This window comes from Triticum urartu, chromosome 3 (assembly GCF_003073215.2).
Source record: "Triticum urartu cultivar G1812 chromosome 3, Tu2.1, whole genome shotgun sequence".
Lineage (NCBI taxonomy): Eukaryota > Viridiplantae > Streptophyta > Magnoliopsida > Poales > Poaceae > Triticum > Triticum urartu.
In genome coordinates, this window is record NC_053024.1 from 252,445,407 (window position 1) to 252,466,131 (window position 20,725).

Sequence of the window (20,725 nt, forward strand, 5' to 3'; positions counted from 1 at the left end):
CCCGTGAAGGGATTGACAACCCCTTTATCGCGTTGGTTGTGAGGTTCTTATTTGTTTGTGTAGGTACGAGCTGACTCGCACATGGTCTCCTACTGGATTGATACCTTGGTTCTCAAAAACTGAGGGAAATACTTACGCTGCTTTACTGCATCACCCTTTCCTCTTCAAGGGACAAACCAACACAGTGCTCAAGAGGTAGCAGTGACCACCACTAGCCCCACATTTGAGAGCATGCCGCACATCCTATGTGAGGTTGAGAGCCATTTGAGTGACTCCACCAACCATATGAGTGGGAGCATCCAAGAGGGAGGGAGTGAGGCCACTGTGATTTCTAACGACCTAACCTCTACTCCGAGTGTGTTTTCTTATTTGGTGCTAGGTCTCCTACATGACAACATGCCTATCCTCGACGAGTCCATACCTCCAATGGAGACAACAATGGCCATGGTGGAAGAAGATGGACCTCCCACATGGTACCATCACGTTGCAACCTCACCTACAACACATGAGCGATGCTCTAAAGGTAACATAGGTGATGGTGCTTCTCTTGTCCCACTAGTAGACTATCTTGCAAATGATTGCTTGCATGATGATGATCACCTTATGGATTCACCACATACTATGCCTTCTACATGCTTTGATATGCCACCCATTTATGATGAATATGATGATGAGCATGTTGAATTGCCTAGTTGTGATGCTATGCTCCATAGGATATCATGTGAAAATTCTTTTGGTCACATCATGTTTGACAACCCTTTAAACTTGTCATATGCTATGAGTGAGATCTCCCATATTGGATCATTTCAATCTCAACATAGTAACTATGCATGCCCCATTAAAATAAATCCCATTTGCACTTATGGCATAGATGACAAGATGATGGTCATTGGCTTTTGTTTTTCATGCGATGATATTGCTATGCTCCCTTTATATGATTTGCGCAATTCATCTACTATGCCATGCCATGATCACATTGTTTTGAATATGCTTTGTTTTGGATGTTGTGAATATTCTCCGTGTGATGTTTCCATTAATGCTCATGAGGAGACCCCCATAGTTTCCTCATACATATTAGGAGATTTTGATGCATTCCATACTTTGCATGATTCCAATAATTGCTTGCACCATATGCATTCCATGAATAACAATGCTCTAGATATTTCTCGTGATGCATTACATAATTTGAGTCTCCATTATGCTATATATAATAAAAAACCTCTAATGATGGATGACATGTTTCTATATCACACATCTAATTTATTTGAGCATTGGCTATTTTGTGCTAACCAACACATGCACATGCGCATCATAATGGATGATGTGTACATATACCACGCACACACAATTTTCCCTTTGTCTTTGTTTTGTGTAGGTACTCACGTATATTCGTCAACCTCTCAATCCCAAGATTTGACGAAACGAGCTCTTGAGAGCAACGACGATTTGGGATCCCGTGTATTGTCCTTCCCACCGTTCTCTTCGCGCAACGCGCATCTATTCCACTTGGCTCTCACACGGCTATGGGCTATTTACCACTTGTCACATTATGCCCATTCTACCATGTTCACTTTGCATGTTATGCCTATTTCTATGTCTTTGCCATGCAATTGTGACCCTTGCTTGCACTTACCCATGATTCATCATTATACTCCTATGTGTATTTGCATGCTCGGTGGAGATCCTTGTTGCTATTGCCATGTTTATCATGTGCCTCATGCTATTGTTGATTCTTGTGTTGGGAGAGTCATGATGTTCCATTGCTATTTACATAGGACTTCTTGCCAATACTATGATGATACATTTCTCATATCTTGCTTCCATACTTGAGATATGTCATGTGCATTATGCATGCCCACCATTTGCACACATGACATTCTTGACATGATTCCTTCTAGTATGTTGCATCTTTGCACTACTAGCTTGCTTGACTTGATCACTATAATTGCTTGCTTTGTCGCATCGCCCATGTTCCATTCTTACTCGCTTTCTTGGGTTGATGACATATATGTCCATGCCTCTCACATGATATATCTTGTTTATTGTCACTTGCCTCCAATTGTTGCATCTATGCTTATTGATCTTGGAGACTTGGACATATTACTTGTGAAGCATGCTTGTTTACTTGAGCCTACTGTATTTGGTTGTTCTCGTATCATATGCCTCCATACTATGAAATACCCCCTGTCCTTTCTTATGATGAGCATGATGCATACACTTGTTGGGTATCCTACCACACGGATGATAGGTTTTGCACTTCCGCTAACCTCATTTGTTTTTTCCAAGTGTTTGTCATGTTCTTTCATTTTGGAGGATTCACAAGGCGGTGCCATTATGCGACAACTTGGTCATGCGAAGGCATACACGATGTGCAACACCAACATTTGCGAGAATCTCCTAAAGGTGACCTCCTTCCCTTTGAGCCATCCTTAAATACGCATATTGGATGGGTCACTCTTTCATTGTTGTCTCCTTCTTGTTGTCTACATGATACATCTCACGAAAGGAGGAGCGACATTGGAGATTGGCTCTATGGAGCTTCACATTGAGGAGCGCTCGGACTTATTGATGCACTTCGAACCTCCACTCATGCCACGACATCGAGCATTGGTACACCAACACCTCCATATTTTTTTATTGTGCTCACACATGTCATGCTCGATGGACATATCATACACATGACAAATTTGCATCTTATGCATGGATTGACTCACATTATGATTGCCTTGTTGCATCTTGTATTCCCATGTCATCCATGATATATGAGCTTGTGCACTTTCTTAGCAAATTTGTTGTGATATTTCTTGATGATATATTCATACATCATGATCATAATGCCCACCATCAATTGCATGATAACTTATTAATATTGAGCATCCATTGCCATATTCATGCTATTGATAACCCGTCTCACTATGACATAATTTTGCACCGTGGTTGCATTGATCGTATTCACAATACATTTGTGTGCACAATGAATGCTTTTGCTCCCATGAACGCTTTGCATATCATTCTATATCATCTTGATAAGCTTCATGCGCTTTGTCACGAACAATATTGCCGAACAGACCCATACTTACTTGATGGACACTTTGTGTGCGCTAACCATTGTATTTCTGGGTGTCGCTTGTGTTTGCTCTTTTTGCATGTCTATCACTCTGGAGACACCTTGGAGTACTTGGATTGCGCAATGCCTTCAACTCCGTCCAACTACAAGTCAGTCCTCGACAACCGCTTCCATGGCGATGAGGATCACGATCCGACGTCGGATCTTTCCCAAGGGGGGGGGAGGAGATGATGCGGAGCATCCTACGATCATCCCCATGTACACTACGGCTACTCCCCATGCCCCAAAAGGACATACGATGAGACCTCGACTACACGCCATTGGACGCAAGGTGAACTCGCTCCTCTCCGGACCGTCACTTTCCACATGGGAGACATGGTTACTACCTCAAGCATATGTGTTGTGCATGACCGTGAACCAAGAGGAGACCATGGACAAGATGATGAGTACACCAAGCGCGAGGAGCAAGAGAAGGAGCTGCTCGGAAGCTTCAGCCACCGGACGACCGGACAACGCCGGACGCCCAACGCCTGGACACTCATCCAGCAAGAAGGGCCAGCCGACGGAAGCTACAACGGCCGGACGACCGACAAGTACCGGACGTCCGACACACTCCAGCGACCGGTCGTCCGACCGTCTTCGGAAATCTGGCGCCACCTCAACCGAGCCAAAACGCCGGATGTCCGACAAGTACCGGACGACCGGACCCTCGCGAGCCACCGGACGTCTGGTACCCGTCGGACGACCGGTACCTGCCTGTGCGCAGCTGCGGGCCTTTGGCCTTGTATCCCACTCCCACTTACCCCTTCATGGCCTAGACTATATATACTCCTCCACCTCCACCTAGTTAGGGTTAGCATTGGTTTAGCTCATTTGAGATAGAGCTTTGCTCATCCATACGGATCTACTCCTTGAGAGAGACCGCGGCCCCTCTTCGGAGAAGATCCACGTTGGATTCAAGACCTCCTTGTGGAGAAGACCATCAAGACCTCCTCACGGAGAAGAACCGGTTACCCTTTGTATCGTCCCATGTTGACTTTGGATCGTGTGATCTCTATGTGTACTTGGATCTAGCATATGTGTGATTGTTCTTGTTGGTTTGAGTGATTCTCTTGTGTTTCCCCTCGTGTTCTTCGTGTTCTTCGCGGTATTCGCTCCTTTCGTGAAATATCGGCCACCTAGGGTTCCACCCTACATCATCTTGGTATCATGAGCCATGTTGATCACAATTTCGGAGCCTCCCCTCTTTGTTTTCTAGCTTGATTTTGTTGTGTTCTTCCCCAAATTCGAAAATTCCCCACCAAAAATAGCCCCATTTTTTTATGATTTGTTGGTGTGATGAAGTTTTGTTGGATTTGATCCATGGATTTGCTTGGTTGCAAGTGGATATAGCATTTCCCCAAGTTTCACCACTTTCCATCCAAAAAATCTCATCAATTTTGACCCCCAAATCATCAATTTCTGGCCAAAATCGCGTCCCAAAACTCGCATCTCGCATTGACCTTGATACACCGGACGACCGTCACTTTACCAGACGTCCGGAGCCCCAGGAACCACCAGACGTCCGACCTTACCGGACGATCGGAACCCCTAACCAGAGCTGAAATTAGCGGATTTCCGACACGACCAGACGTCCGGCGACCGGACATCCGTCCATTTACGGGCGTCCGATACCTGTAAAAACTGACTTCGGCTGATTCTTGTTTCGGCCATAACTAATTCATCCGAACTCCGATTTTGACATTCTTTAGCTCGTTTGGAAGCTATTGACATCCCCCTTCCCACAAAAATACTTCCAACATCATTTGACTCCATAATTTTTTGGAACTTTGTCATCTTTGCCTAGGGCTTCGGCGGGTGTCTATTTCTCCAACTTTAGTTGAATCAAATTTGACTATGACCGGTTCTTGTTGAAGGTTAAAACAACAAACTTGACGAAACATCATTGTGGTTTTGATGCGTAGGTAAGAACGGTTCTTACTAGAAGCCCGTAGCAGCCATGTAAAACTTGCAACAATAAAGTAGAGGACGTCTAACTTGTTTTTGCAGGGCATGTCGTGATGTGATATGGCCAAGACATGATGTGATATATGTTGTTGCATGATATGATCATGTTTTGTAAAAGTTATCAGCAATTGCCAGGAGCCTTATGGTTGTCTCTTTATTGTATGAAATGCAATCGCCATGTAATTGCTTTACTTTATTGATACGTCTCCAACGTATCTACTTTTCCAAACACTTTTGACCTTCTTTTGGACTCTAACTTGCATGATTTGAATGGAACTAACCCGGACTGATGATGTTTTCAGCAGAATTGCCATGGTGTTATTTTTGTGCAGAAATAAAAGTTCTCGAAATGACTTGGAAATTTACGGAGGACACATTTTGGGATTTATAAAAAATACTAGCGAAAGAATCAACACCAGGGGGCCCACACCCTGTCCATGAGGGTGCACGACACCCCCCAGGGCGCGCCCCCTGCCTCGTGGGCCCCCTGAGCCTCCACCGTCGTCAACCCCAACTCTATATATTCGTGTTCGGGGAGAAAAAATTAGAGAGAATGATTCATCGCGTTTTACGATACGGAGCCTCCGTCAAGCCCTAATCTTCATCGGGAGGGCTGATCTGGACTCCGTTCGGCGCTCCGGAGAGGGGAATCCGTCACCATCGTCATCATCAACCTTCCTCCATCACCAATTTCATGATGCTCACCGCCGTGCGTGAGTAATTCCATCGTAGGCTTGCTGGACGGTGATGGGTTGGATGATATTTACCATGTAATCGAGTTAGTTTTGTTAGGGTTTGATCCCTAGTATCATTATGTTCTAAGATTGATGTTGCTATGACTTTGCTATGCCTAATGCTTGTCACTAGGGCCCGAGTGCCATGATTTCAGATCTGAATCTATTATGTTTTCATGAATATATGTTAGTTCTTGATCCTATTTTGCAAGTCAATAGTCATCTACTATCTTTTATGATCCGGTAACCCTGAAGTGACAATAATCAGGACCACTCCCGGTGATGACCATAGTTTGAGGAGTTCATGTATTCACTAAGTGTTAATGCTTTGGTCTGGTACTCTATTAAAAGGAGGCCTTAATATCCCTTAGTTTCCAATAGGACCCCGCTGCCACGGGAGGGTAGGATAAAAGATGTCATGCAAGTTCTTTTCCATAAGCACGTATGACTATATTCGGAATACATGCCAACATTACATTGATGAACTGAAGCTAGTTCTGTGTCACCCTATGTTATAACTGTTGCATGAGGAATCGCATCCGACATAATTATCCATCACTGATCCATTGCCTACGAGCTTTTCACATATTGATCTTTGCTTAGTTACTTTGCCATTGCCACTGTTACAATCACTACAAAAACTACTACTGTTACTTTTGCCACCGTTACCGCTACTTCCATATTACTTTGCTACTAAATACTTTGCTGCAGATATTAAGTCTTTCAGGTGCGGTTGAATTGACAACTCAACTGTTAATACTTGAGAATATTCTTTGGCTCCCCTTGTGTCGAATCAATAAATTTGGGTTGAATACTCTACCCTCGAAAACTATTGCGATCCCCTATACTTGTGGGTTATCAAGACTATTTTCTAGTGCCGTTGCCGGGGAGCATAGCTCTATTCTTTGAGTCACTTGGGATTTATATCTGTTGATCAGAGGAACTTGAAAGATGAAAGAACCAAGTTTTCCCCCTCAACTACAAGGGGAGGTAAGGAACTGCCATCTAGCTCTGCACTTGATTCACCTTCTATTTTGAGTAAACTTGCGACACCTACACCTGCTATTGATTATGATATGTCAGATGTTATTGATGATGCCACTTCTGCTATGCATGATGCTTATGATGAAACTACTTCTATGTTTGGTAATACTGTGCTATTAGGTGAATTTCTTGATGAACAACTTGCTAGGGTTAGAGAAAATGAAATTATTGAAACTTATAATATTGATGAAAGTGATGATGAAGATTCTCCCCTAGATATGAATTGTGATGTGCCCGAGGGTTATGTTATGGATGAAGAAACTGCTAGAGATATTTTTGCATGCAAAGATAGATATGATCTTAAGAAACTGTTAGCTAAGCCGAAAGAAAAATCTTTGAATGCTAGAATGCAATATGATCCTGCTTTTGCTACTTCACCTATCTGTATTTCTGATAAGGATTATGATTTCTCTGTCGATCCTGAGTTAATTACTTTGGTTGAATCTGATCCTTTTTATGGTTATGAATTTGAAACTGTTGTGGCACATCTTACTAAATTGAATGATATAGCTACCCTATTTACTAATGAGGAAATTTTTTTTACTACTATATCCTTAAGTTATTTCCGTTCTCATTAAAGGGTGATGCTAAAACATGGTTTAATTCTCTTTACCCTGGTTGTGTGCGTAGTCCCCAGGATATGATTTATTACTTCTCTGCTAAATATTTCCCCGCTCATAAGAAACAAGCTGCCTTAAGGGAAATATATAATTTTGTGCAAATTGAAGAAGAGAGTCTCCCACAAGCTTGGGGGAGGCTTCTCTGGTTACTTAATGCTTTGCTTGATCATCCTCTCAAGAAAAATGAAATACTTGATATCTTTTATAATGGACTAATCGATGCTTCCCCACCCGGATAGTTGTGCTGGTTGTGTTTTCAAGGAAAGAACTGTTGATCAAGCTGAATTGCTATTGAATAACATGTTGAGTAATGATAATGATTGGACACTTCCTGAACCAACTCCTAAGCCAACTCCGAAGAAAAGAGGTATTCTATTTCTCAGTCCCGAAGATATGCAAGAGGCAAAGAAATCTATGAAAGAAAAGGGTATTAAAGCTGAAGATGTTAAGAATTTACCACCTATTGAAGAGATACATGGTCTTGATAACCCGACACAGGTAGTAAAGGTAAATTATCTCTATAGATTTGAGGAAGGTGATATTCCTCGTAATAAGTCTGCCAGCCAATGCTTGGATGAATTTGATAATTTTATTGTTAAACAAGAAAACTTCAATGCTTATGTTGGTAGACAATTTAAATGTAATGCTTATATGATTGAAAACTTGAGTGATTATATGTCTAGAGTTAAAAATGACCTTAAACTTATTAGTAAACATGCTTCTATGATTACCACTCAAGTAGAACAAGTGCTTAAAGCACAAGATGATTTGCTCAATGAATTAAATAATAAGAAAAATTATGATGCTGTTAGAGTTATGACTAGAGGGGGTAAAATGACTCAGGAACCTTTGTATCCTGAGGGCCACCCTAAGAGAGTTGAGCAAGATTCCCAGAGAACTAATGTTGATGCACCTAGTCCTTCTAACAGGAAGAAAAAGAAAAATGATAGGACTTTGGATGCTTCTAGTGAACCTGTTGTTGACACACGTGAGAATCTCAATGATATTTCTATTTCTGATGCTGAAACACAATCTGGTAATGAACATGAACCTAGTGATAATTTTAATGATGATGTTCATGTTGATGCTCAACCTAGCAATAACAATGATGTAGAGATTGAACCTGATGTTGATCTTGATAAACCACAATCAAAGAATCAACATTATGATAAGAGAGACTTCATTACTAGGAAGCACGGTAAAGAAAGAGAACCATGGGTTCAGAAACCCATGCCTTTTCCTCCTAAACCATCCAAGAAAAAGGATGATGAGGATTTTAAGCGCTTTGCTGAAATGATTAGACCTATCTTTTTGCGTATGCGTTTGACTGATATGCTTAAAATGAATCCTTATGCTAAGTATATGAAAGATGTTGTTACAAATAAAAGAAAGATACCGAAAGCTGAAATTTCCACCATGCTTCCCAATTATACTTTTAAAGGTGGAATACCAGAGAAATTAGGAGATCCAGGAGTACCAACTATACCATGATCCATTAAAAGAAACTATGTTAAAACTACTTTATGTGATCTTGGAGCTGGTGTTAGTGTTATGCCTCTCTCTTTATATCGTAGACTTGATTTCAATAAGTTGACACCTATTGAAATATCTTTGCAAATGGCTGATAAATCAACTACTATACCTTTCGGTATTTGTGAGGATGTGCTTATTGTGGTTGCAAACATTACTATTTGAACGGACTTTGTTATTCTTAATATTCCCGAGCATGATAGTATGTCGATTATCCTTGGTAGACCCTTTTTGAATACTACAGGGGCTGTTATTCATTGCAACAAAGGCAATGTAACTTTTCATGTTAATGGTAATGAGCACACGGTACACTTTCCGAGGAAACAACCTCAAGTCAACAGTATCAATTCTATTGGAAAAAATTCAACGATTACTATTGGAGGTTTTGAATTCCCTCTTCCTACTGTCAAGAAGAAATGTGATATTCTTATTGTTGGGGACATGCATATCCCCGTTGAGGTAACTTAGTGTTATTCGAAAATTCTCCGGTTTCATGTTATTCGGAAAGAGTTTGTTAACAAGACTTGATCAACCTTGTTAGTGGACTCCTTTTTGATGAGAATGAGATGGATGAAGTTAGAAAGCACAACCCTCTGTACCCTCCTTTTACTTTCTGTTATTTAGATTAAATAAAGCAAAAATAGTATTTTCTGTCTGTTTTCTGAATTATCCTTGCAATAAAAAAATACCCTGAAAATAAAAGTTCTCCAAATGTCCTGAAAATGATATATGAATTTTTGTAGAATATTTAAGAATTATTGGCACAGAGAACACACCAGGGGGCCACACCACCTGGCCACGAGGGTCTAGGGCGCGCCCCCTGCGTCGTGGACCCCCTCCACTTATTCCAGCACCCACACACTTCGTCTTCCTCCAGAAAAATCCTCCCATAGCTCAAACCCGAGTTCTAGCTCATCTTGCTGCCATTTTCGATTTCCTTGCTCAAAGCTCAATTCACAAAACTGCTTTGGGGGATTGTTCTTCGGTATGTGACTCCTCCAATGCTCCAATTAGTTTTTGTTCTAGTGCTTTATTTGTTGCAAATTTTTGCTGCTAAGGTGACCCTGTTCTTGAGCTTGCATGTCAAATTTATGTGGTCAAAAGTAGTTTTAATGCATGATATGGCCTCTAGGCACTTGTAGGAGTAGTTGCTATCAATCTTGTTGAGTTTGGTTCACTTTTATTTTTAGTCACTAAAATTTTTAGAAATTTTCAGATGGAAAGAATGTTGAAGAGATTATTGAGAGGCTCCTTGAGCCGAAGCTCGAAGGATAAGCAGAATGAGGAGAATAAAAAGCCCAAATACAATCTTCCTCGCACTGCGGAGGTTCGGCCGTGCGAATGGCCATGTGATGAGTTCTTGAGAGCAGCCGTGATTTATGATGACTTTTATTACTTGGCTGAGAATGTAGGCCTCATCGACTTCCTCCGCGACCAGCACGAACAGTATCTTCTACTCACTAATATTTTCATGCAAAATTTTTATTTCCATGCTAAGAAATCACCACCTTTAGTGGAGTTTCACTTATATGATGAGGTTAAGGAGATGTCACTTCATGATTTTTGTCGGGTATGCAAGATACCCTTTGAGGGAAGCATCGAGGAACCACATCGTAGTGATGTGGATGGGTTTATTGATATAATTGCTGTAGGAGAAACTAGGAAAATTTCAGGTGCAAGAATTACCAGCATACATTTTCCTGTTCTACGTTACTTTCTGATATTTGCTAGTATATGCTTAATTGGTCGCGGGAACAGTGGAAATATTAGTGCTCCTGATATTATCATTTTGCGCCATGCTTTGTTTCGTGATACCACTTTCAACTTAGATGCTATTGTTTCTAAACGATTAAATCTGAACCGAACAAAGGGCCCCATCTTCGGAGGCATCTTTGCTTCACGCCTTGCTGAACACTTTGGGATACCTATTACTCATTATGAGAAAGAGGAAAAGTTTCTGCCCCCTATTTTTCTAGATTATAATAGTATGGTAGCACATGATTTTATTGTTAAAGATAAGAAGAAGATGCTTAAGTATAAATTGATATTTGATAAAACTTACTGTGAGATTATTACCTTGCTTGCACCCTCTCTGTTTAACATACTTTCACGCACGTACCTCATCTTATCCAAAGCCATTTACGCGTACTGGAGGCTGACACAAGTCCCACAGCCTAAGCCGGAGCCACCACTTGATCCTTATCGTTAGTTTGTTTATCAGTGGGATCCGGAGGAGATTGCCAACCAGTGGCATCCTGAGGACCCTCCTCAGTACACCGGAGAGAGTAGCTTCAATCAGTGGCCGTAGACCAACTTAGGCCAAAAGCCTTAGCTCGAGGGAGTACATATTTCTCGCCGACATTACATTCATGTTCACACACTCATTCTAGTTGTCGGTGATCATACTTTTTCATTGTACTATCCATGCTAGTTTAATTTCTTTTTTATCCTTCTTCTTGTGTGTTTGAAAAACCTTAAGAAAAAACAAAAAAAATAGTTGTAGCTTTTAGTTAGTTTACTATCCATGCTTGTAGTAGTAGTAACCAAAAAAAATAGTTGTAGCTTCATTGCACTATTATTATCCACACCATTCAGTCGTACAAGTGAGAGGAAATAATGATGATATATGATGGACCGATTGAGATGAGAGAAGCTGGTATGAACTCGACCTATCTTGTTTTTGTAAATATGACTAGTTCATCATTCCTGATTCAGCCTATTATGAATGAAACATGTTTGCAATGACAATTAGAGATTATAGTTTCTCATGCAATGCTTAATTAGCTAGGAGTTTATAATGGTTTACCTTGCGTGCCAACATGCTATTAAAATGGTTGTGATGTGGTATGATAGGGTGGTATCCTCCTTTGAACGATTCGAGTGGCTTGACTTGGCACATGTTTATGCATGTAGTTGAAACAAAATCAACATAGCCTCCATGATATTTATGTTCATGGTGAATTATATCCTACTCATGCTTGCACTCAGTGTTGATTAATTTTAATGCATGTTCATGACTGTTGTCGCTCTCTACTTGGTCACTTCCCAGTCTTTTTCTAGCCTTCACTTGTACTGAGCGGGAATACTGCTTGTGCATCCACTTCCATAAACCCCAAAGTTATTCCATATGAGTCCACCATACCTTCCTATAAGCGGTATCTACCTGCCGTTCCAAGTAAATTTGTATGTGCCAAACTCTAAACCTTCAAATGAAATTATGTTTTGTATGCTCAAATAGCTCATGTATCAACTAGGGCTGTTGATACGTCTCCAACGTATCTATAATTTTTGATTGCTCCATGCTATGTTATCTACTGTTTTGGGCAATATTGGGCTTTATCATCCACTTTTATATTATTTTTGGGACTAACCTATTAACCGGAGGCCCAGCCCAGAATTGCTGTTTTTTTGCCTATTTCAGTGTTTCGAAGAAAAGGAATATCAAACGGAGTTGAAACAGAACGAAATCAACTGGAGAAGTTATTTTTGGAAGGAAAGCTACCGGATGGACTTGGACCCCATGTTAGGAGCCAAGGTAGGTGCTCACGAGGGTGGGGGGCACGCCCCCCCCCTAGGGCGCGCCCCCTGCCTCATGGGGCCCTCGAAGCTCCACCGACGTACTTCCTGCACCCATATATACTCACGTACCCTAAAACTTCCAGAACAGAGAATAGATCGGGAGTTCCACCGCCAGAAGCCTCCGTAGCCACCGAAAACCAATCTAGACCCGTTCCGGCACCCTGTCAGAGAGGGCAATCCTTCTCCGGTGGCCATCTTCATCACCCCAGTGCTCTCCATGACGAGGAGGGAGTAGTTCTCCCTCGGGGCTGAGGGTATGTACCAGTAGCTATGTGTTTGATCTCTCTCTCTCTGTCTCTCTCTCTCTCGTGTTCTTGAGGTGATACGATCTTGATGTATCACGAGCTTTGCTATTATATTTGGATCCTATGATGTTTCTTCCCCCTCTACTCTCTTGTAATGGATTGAGTTTCCCCTTTGAAGTTATCTTATCGAATTGAGTCTAAAGATTTGAGAACACTTGATGTATGTCTTCCTGTGCGTATCTGTGGTGACAATGGGATATCACGTGATTCACTTGATGTATGTTTTGGTGATCAACTTGCAGGTTCCGCCCATGAACCTATGCAAAGGGGTTGGCACATGTTTTCATCATGATTCTCCGGTAGAAACTTTGGGGCACTCTTTGAGGTTCTATTTGATTGGTTGAATAGATGAATCTGAGATTGTGTGATGCATATCGTATAATCATACCCACGGATAGTTGAGGTGACATTGGAGTATCTATGTGACATTAGGGTTTTGGTTGATTTGTGTCTTAAGGTGTTATTCTAGTACAAACTCTAGGGCTGTTTGTGACACTTATAGGAATAGCCCAACGGATTGATTGGAAAGAATAACTTTGAGGTGGTTTCATACCCTACCATAATCTCTTCGTTTGTTCCCCGCTATTAGTGACTTTGGAGTGACTCTTTGTTGCATGTTGAGGGATAGTTATGTGATCCAATTATGTTAGTATTGTTGAGGGAACTTGCACCAGCGAAAGTATGAACCCTAGGCCTTGTTTCAACACATTGCAATACCGTTTACGCTCACTTTTATCATTAGTTACCTTGCTGTTTTTATAATTTCAGATTACAAAAACCTTTATCTACTATCCATATACCACTTGTATCACCATCTCCTCGCCGAACTAGTGCCCCTATACAATTTACCATTGTATTGGCTGTGTTGGGGACACAAGAGACTCTTTGTTATTTTGTTGCAGGGTTGCTTGAGAGAGACCATCTTCATCCTACGCCTCCTACGGATTGATAAACCTTAGGTCATCCACTTGAGGGAAATTTGCTACTGTCCTACAAACCTCTGCACTTGGAGGCCCAACAACGTCTACAAGAAGAAGGTTGTGTAGTAGACATCAAGCTCTTTTCTGGCGCCGTTGCCGGGGAGGTGAGTGCTTGAAGGTATATCTTTAGATCTTGCAATCGAGTCTTTTAGTTTCTTGTTTTATCACTAGTTTAGTTTATAAAAGAAAACTATAAAAAATGGAATTGAGTTTGTCTCATACGCTTCACCTTTTTAATATCTTTCATGAGTATGATGGAAAGGATAATTGTGCTCAAGTGCTAGAAGAAGAAATCTATAGAATGTTTGGCACTAAATACTTGAATGATGAGCATGATTGCAATGTTGTTAGTATGAATTCCTTGAATATCCATGATGCTAATGATATGCAAAGCCACAAGGTTAGGGAAGCTATGTTTGATGAAGATGATATTATTTTTCCCCCAAGTTTTGATGAGCAAATTTATTATGATGAAAGCATGCCTCCTATTTATGATGATTATATTGATGAAAGTGGATTTGGAGAGGTCATGACTTTATTTTGTGATGAATCCACTATTCCGGAAGAGGTTCCAATTGATTATGAGAACAAAATTGCTATCTATGATGATTATTGTGATGACTTGTATGCTATAAAGAATAATGATATCCATGAAACTTGTCATCATGATTTTAGTTTTCAATTGGATTATGCCTCACATGATAATTATTTTGTTGAGTTTGCTCCCACTACTATTCATGAGAAGAAATTTGCTTATGTGGAGAGTAATAAAAATTCTATGCTTATGCATCATGAAAGTAATGCTTTATGTGATAGCTATATTGTTGAATTCATTCATGATGCTACTGAAATTTATTATGAGGGAGGAATATATGCTTCTAGGAATTGCAATAATATCAAGTTTCCTCTCTGTGTGCTTAAAGTTTTGAAGTTATTCTTGTTCCATAAGTATACGTTTGATCCAGATTACTACAGACTGTTCTGTTTTTGACAGATTCTGTTTTTCATGTGTTGTTTACTTATTTTGATGAATCAATGGCTAGTAAAAGAGTTTATAAACCATAGAGAAGTTGGAATACAGTAGGTTTAAAACCAATATAAATAAAGAATGAGTTCATTACAGTACCTTGAAGTGGTGATTTATTTTCTTATACTAACAGAGCTTACGAGTTTTCTGTTAAGTTTTGTGTTGAGAAGTTTTCAAGTTTGGGGTAAGGATTCGATGGACTATGGAATAAGGAGTGGCAAGAGCCTAAGCTTGGGGATGCCCAAGGCACCCCAATGTAATATTCAAGGATAGCCAAGAGTCTAAGCTTGGGGATGCCCCAGAAGGCATCCCCTCTTTCATCTTCGTTCATCGGTAACTTTACTTGGAGCTATATTTTTATTCACCACATGATATGTGTTTTGCTTGGAGCGTCAATTTATTTTGTTAGAATTTGCTTGTTGTTATTTGGAACAATGTGTGACGCCCCGAGACCGACGCGCCAGGTGTCTCCCAGTTATTCGCTGTTGTTGCCTTGTCTTTTGCTTGCGTGTTGCATCTTGACATGTCATCATCCGAATTGCATCATCATGTTTTCAAAACTTGCATTCGTCCGGGTTCCCCCAGTTCCGTCCGTTGTCTGTTCTGAGCCCAGACACACTTGCACGTGCCCGCGGCATGTCCGAGATAGTATTTTATAAGTGGCCGGAAAATGTTCTCGGATTGGGTTGAAAGTTGGCGTGCGGTCTTATTATAGTGTAGGTAGGCCGCCTGCCAAGTTTCATCGCATTCGGAGTCCGTTTGATGCCCAACCATTAAACTATAGCGGCAATATAGCCGGTCTATCGTCGGACGTTTTCGGTCTCCGGAAACGGATGCCGGGTTGCATTCCTCCTCTCTCTTCTCAGGCCGACCACACAATTAACCTCGTTCGCCTAACCCCTATCTGCATAGTGCTTCGACCCCTCGCGTGTGTCCGAAGCTGTCCCAAACCCGACCCGGGCAATCGTCACCGTTGGATTCGGTTCATCCCCAAACATCTACAAAACATCTCCGTTTTTTTATTTGGACTCCCTAACCAATTTATTCTCGACCGCCTGATTACGATCGGACGGACCGAATACCCCCCTAACCTAATCCAACAACATATATATAGAAAGCAACCCTAAATTTTAGGGGAGCTGTCCCATCCTCCTCCTCGCCGCCGCCATTCCAAATCCTCTCGGGATCCTGGCCAGATCCACTTAGTTTTTCCCCATCCACCCAAATGGCAGCCTCCACCTCCCCTCCCGATTCACCTCCATCGATCCCAACACCACCAAGCCACCCCGGCGGACCTCGATGGAGCTCCTTCCTTTTCCCCCTCTGCCCGAGCGCGCCCGTCCTCACAGCCCCACTGTGCCAGCTTCAACGCCCGCCTCCTCGACTACCTCGCGACGGCGACTTCGACAAGCCGCCGCCGCCGGTGACCGAACCAGCAGCAACGTCGTCGCTCCTCCTCCGCTACCCCGAGCGTCCCTCTTGAGGCCCTACTTCCTTGCGCTCCGTCATCGCCCCGCTCGTCCAAGCCTCCTCTGTTTGCTGTTATGGATGCTGCCATCCGAGCTCCTCAAGCCGACGCCGTCCAGGGTCCCAACGACCTCGCCGTCCTGGCCTCCTCCGCCATGGTGGCGAGCACGACGTCGGAGCATCGTAGGTCGCCGTGCCTCTGCCCATCCTTCTCCTCCTCACATTCCCTCGCGCCTGTCTCTCCCTCTAATTTCTCTCTTATGCCCAGGGAGCCACCACCCGCATCGCCGGATCTCGCTGCCTCAGCCTCGGATCCGTCCATCTTCTCCGTTCCTCACCTCTCCGCCTCCTGCCGTCCCCGTTGCCATTGGACTGCGCCGCTGCAGGTAGCCACCTTGCCGCTCGCGCCGGACCTTTGCTCCTCGCGAGCCTGTTTTGACACAGCCGCTGCTGCCGCCTTCTGCTGCAGGAGGTCGCCCCGTCACGGCCTTGCCTCCGGCCAGAACCACCTGCCCTCGACGCCTCTTGCTTGGATCCAGCCGTCCCCGAAGCCAAGTGCCGTCGATGACCTCCATCTCCCTGCATCGCACCTAGTCCCGCGCCACCTCCCTGTTTCGCTCCAGCACGAGCAGGACGACGGGCGCTTGATCGATCTGGATGCACCGGTTGATCGCGAGCGTGACTGGGCCACGACCGTGTCGCAGCTGCAAAGCCCAGCGCCCTCCTCTACTTTGCCATCGCCATGGGCCGCCAGATCCGCCGGCCTGTTCCACTCACTGGGCCTTGGCCCATGGTGAGACACCCCCCAAGCAGCGCCTCTTTTGTTTTTTTTTCAGTTGGCCCAACTTGCACCAGATTCGGCCCATAGATGTTTTTTTAGTTCTGCAAATTTACTAATTTTCCTTCACATGCATAATTACAGAATATGCCATCATTTTAAAAATGCTCACACCTAAATAACCGTGCATCGGATTTAAACAAACTTAACATGAAAGTTGCTTAGAATTTTGTGTAGTTTCATAATATGTCATTTTCATCCATGTTTAAAATGTTTAAAATGTTGTTTGTGTAATTTTTGCCCATATGCCATGCTAAAATGATTTAATTCATAACTATTTAACCGTAGCTCCAAATTTAATAATCTTTATATGTAAATGGGGTAGAAAAATGTCTAGTTTAACATGGTGGCATCACTTTGCATGTTTAAAAACTCTAAAATATGGTTTAGGGCAGAACAGTACCAAACCTTAAAATTTGCACATGAGGAGTTTTCGGACTTGTTGCTTGTTGTTCCGGCCTCATTTAAACTTGCCTAGATAGGTAGTTTTCATTTGCTTCACCTCTTGCCATGTTAATCAACATTTAATATTGTTGGGGTACATAAACGAGATCGAACTAAATAACTTGTTGTGGTGTTTCGTCAATATGCAACTCGTTGCATATTGAGCTGCACTTAACTTGTAGTTTTGCTTGTGCACTTTGCCATGCCATGGATCATTAAACCGGACATGCATCATACTTGGTTGTGCATCATGCCATGTTTATGTGGTGGATGTTTTACTATGTGGTTTGCTTTTTTCTGGTGTTGCTTCTTCGGATTGGTTCCATTAACGTCGCGTTTGTGAGGATCCGTTCGACCACGTCCGTTTGTCTTCTTCATGGACTCGTTCTTCTTCCTTGCGGGATTTCAGGCAAGATGACCATACCCTCGAAATCACTTCTATCTTTGCTTTCTAGTTGCTCCCTCTATTGCTATGCCGCGATACCTACCACTTGCTATATCATGCCTCCCATTTTGCCATGTCAGCCTCTAACCCACCTTTCCTAGCAAACGTTGTTTGGCTATGTCACCGCTTTGCTTAGCCCCTCGTATAGCGTTGCTAGTTGCAGGTGAAGATGAAGTTTGTTCCATGTTTGGAACATGGATATGTTGGGATATCACAATATCTCTTATTTTAATTAATGCATCTATATACTTGGTAAAGGGTGGAAGGCTCGGCCTTATGCCTGGTGTTTTGTTCCACTCTTGCCGCCCTAGTTTCCATCATACCGGTGTTATGTTCCTTGATTTTGTGTTCCTTACGCGGTTGTGTTATAATGGGAACCCCTTGACAGTTCGCCTTGAATAAAACTCCTCCAGCAAGGCCCAACCTTTGTTTTACCATTTTCCACCTAGCCTTTTTTCCCTTGGGTTTCCGGAGCCCGAGGGTCATCTTTATTTTAACCCCCCCGGGCCAGTGCTCCTCTGAGTGTTGGTCAAAACTAGAGTCCTTTGCAGCGCCCCACTCGGGGAAGCTCGGGGTTTGGTTTTAGCTGTACGGAGCGCTCATCCTGTGTGCCCTGAGAACGAGATATGTGCAGCTCCTATCGGGATTTGTCGGCACAGCGGGTGGTCTTGCTGGTCTTGTTTTACCATTGTCGAAAAGTCTTGTAACCGGGATTCCGAGTCTGATCGGGTCTTCCTGGGAGAAGGAATATCCTTCGTTGACCGTGAGAGCTTGTGATGGGCTAAGTTGGGACACCCCTACAGGGTTTTGAACTTTCGTAAGCCATGCCCGCGGTTATGGGCAGATGGGAATTTGTTAATATCCGGTTGTAGAAAACCTGACACTTAAGTTAATTAAAATGCATCAACCGCGTGTGTAGCCGTGATGGTCTCTTCTCGGCGGAGTCCGGGAAGCGAACACGGTTCTTGTATTATGCTTGAACGTAAGTAGTTTCAGGATCACTTCTTGATCACTTCTAGTTTACGACCATGCTTTGCTTCTCTTCTCGCTCTTATTTGCGTAAGTTAGCCACCATATATGCCAGTGCTTGCTGCAGCTCCACCTCACTACCCCCTTTTCCTACCCATAAGCTTAAATAGTCTTGATCGCGAGGGTGTGAGATTGCTGAGTCTCCGTGACTCACAGATTACTTCCAAAACCAGTTGCAGGTGCCAATGATACCAGTTGCAGGTGACGCAACCGAGCTCAAGGAGGAGCTCGATGAAGAACGTGTTCGTTGTGATGTTCCGTTTCAGTTGATCAGTAGAGGAGCCCAGTTGGGGCGATCGGGGATCTAGCATTAGGGGTTGTCTTCTTTTATTTTGTTTCCGTAGTTGGACCTTGATTGTATTCTGGATGATGTAATGCTATATTTATGTATTGTGTGAAGTGGCGATTGTAAGCCAGCTCTTTACCCCTTTCTTATTCAGTACATGGGATGTGTAAAGATTACCCCTCTTGCGACATGCCTACTATGCGGTTATGCCTCTAAGTCGTGCTCCGACACGTGGGAGATATAGCCGCATCGTGGGTGTTATAACTTGGTAATCAGAGCCTTCCCCGACTTAGGAGCCCCCTGCTTGATCGAATCGTTGGCGTTGTTGAATCTAGAAAAAAAATGTTTTGAGTCTTATAGGATTATATATATCGGAGAGTAGCATTCTTTTTACTCATCAGTCCCTTCGTCGCTCTGGTGAGGCATCCTGACGTAGAGTTTTGACTCCTCTCTTCTCAAATTTTCACTAAATTATTTTAGGATCATGCGGGTATCTTGGAATCGTTCCGATGGTTTTGTGACGAGAACATTGTTCTTGGTGCCTCCTGACATTTAGGGGTTGTGGCAGTGTCCCGGGGAGTTGAGCTCCGAGGTGTTGTGGTCACAATTTTATCGTTGCAGTTCTGGAATACCTGAGTTTCGCCGACATCAAAAATCGCTTTTATGCAGTTGTTGGTGAGATAACCTCGACGCCACACAGTACTGGGGCAGGAGTTAGGGAGTATTGCCATAACTCGTATAACGGATGCTTTTCGAAGGTTGAGGTAAACGATTTCTGAAGGTTTCTTGGTTATGTGTTGAAGGATGGATACAACTAGATGTAGGATTTGTTAGTTTGGGTGAGATATTATGCTTCCCCTGTATCCCCAACACCCGATTGCATAACTAGAAAGTTTCAGGGGTTTATAAGTGGGAATTCAAGTAGATCCTAGGATATCTTTCCGACAGATGCATGATATGAGATTGGGGTTCGACGTCTAGTGGTCCCCTATCCACGGTTGGTTTTACAGTGGTCTCGTTGTGTCTTAAAGAGTCCTTGGCTATGCTGACTCGGGGACGCTTCGTATGTCATGTGCACTGCCTTGTACATGATGGTGCTGTACGATCGAGCCCGTGTGGGCCCCACCACGAAAACTTCGCACGAAATCTCTATCATATGTTTGTTCCGGCTTATTTTGCAAGCTAATCCTTTGTTTTGTTTTGTTGTGGTATTTGAGTTGCTTCAATGTCAAATGTTGATTCCAGACCTTGTTCCTAAGTGGTGTTCTCATACTCATATGTGAATACCAATCATTCATGATAATCGAGATTGTCATGTCAACT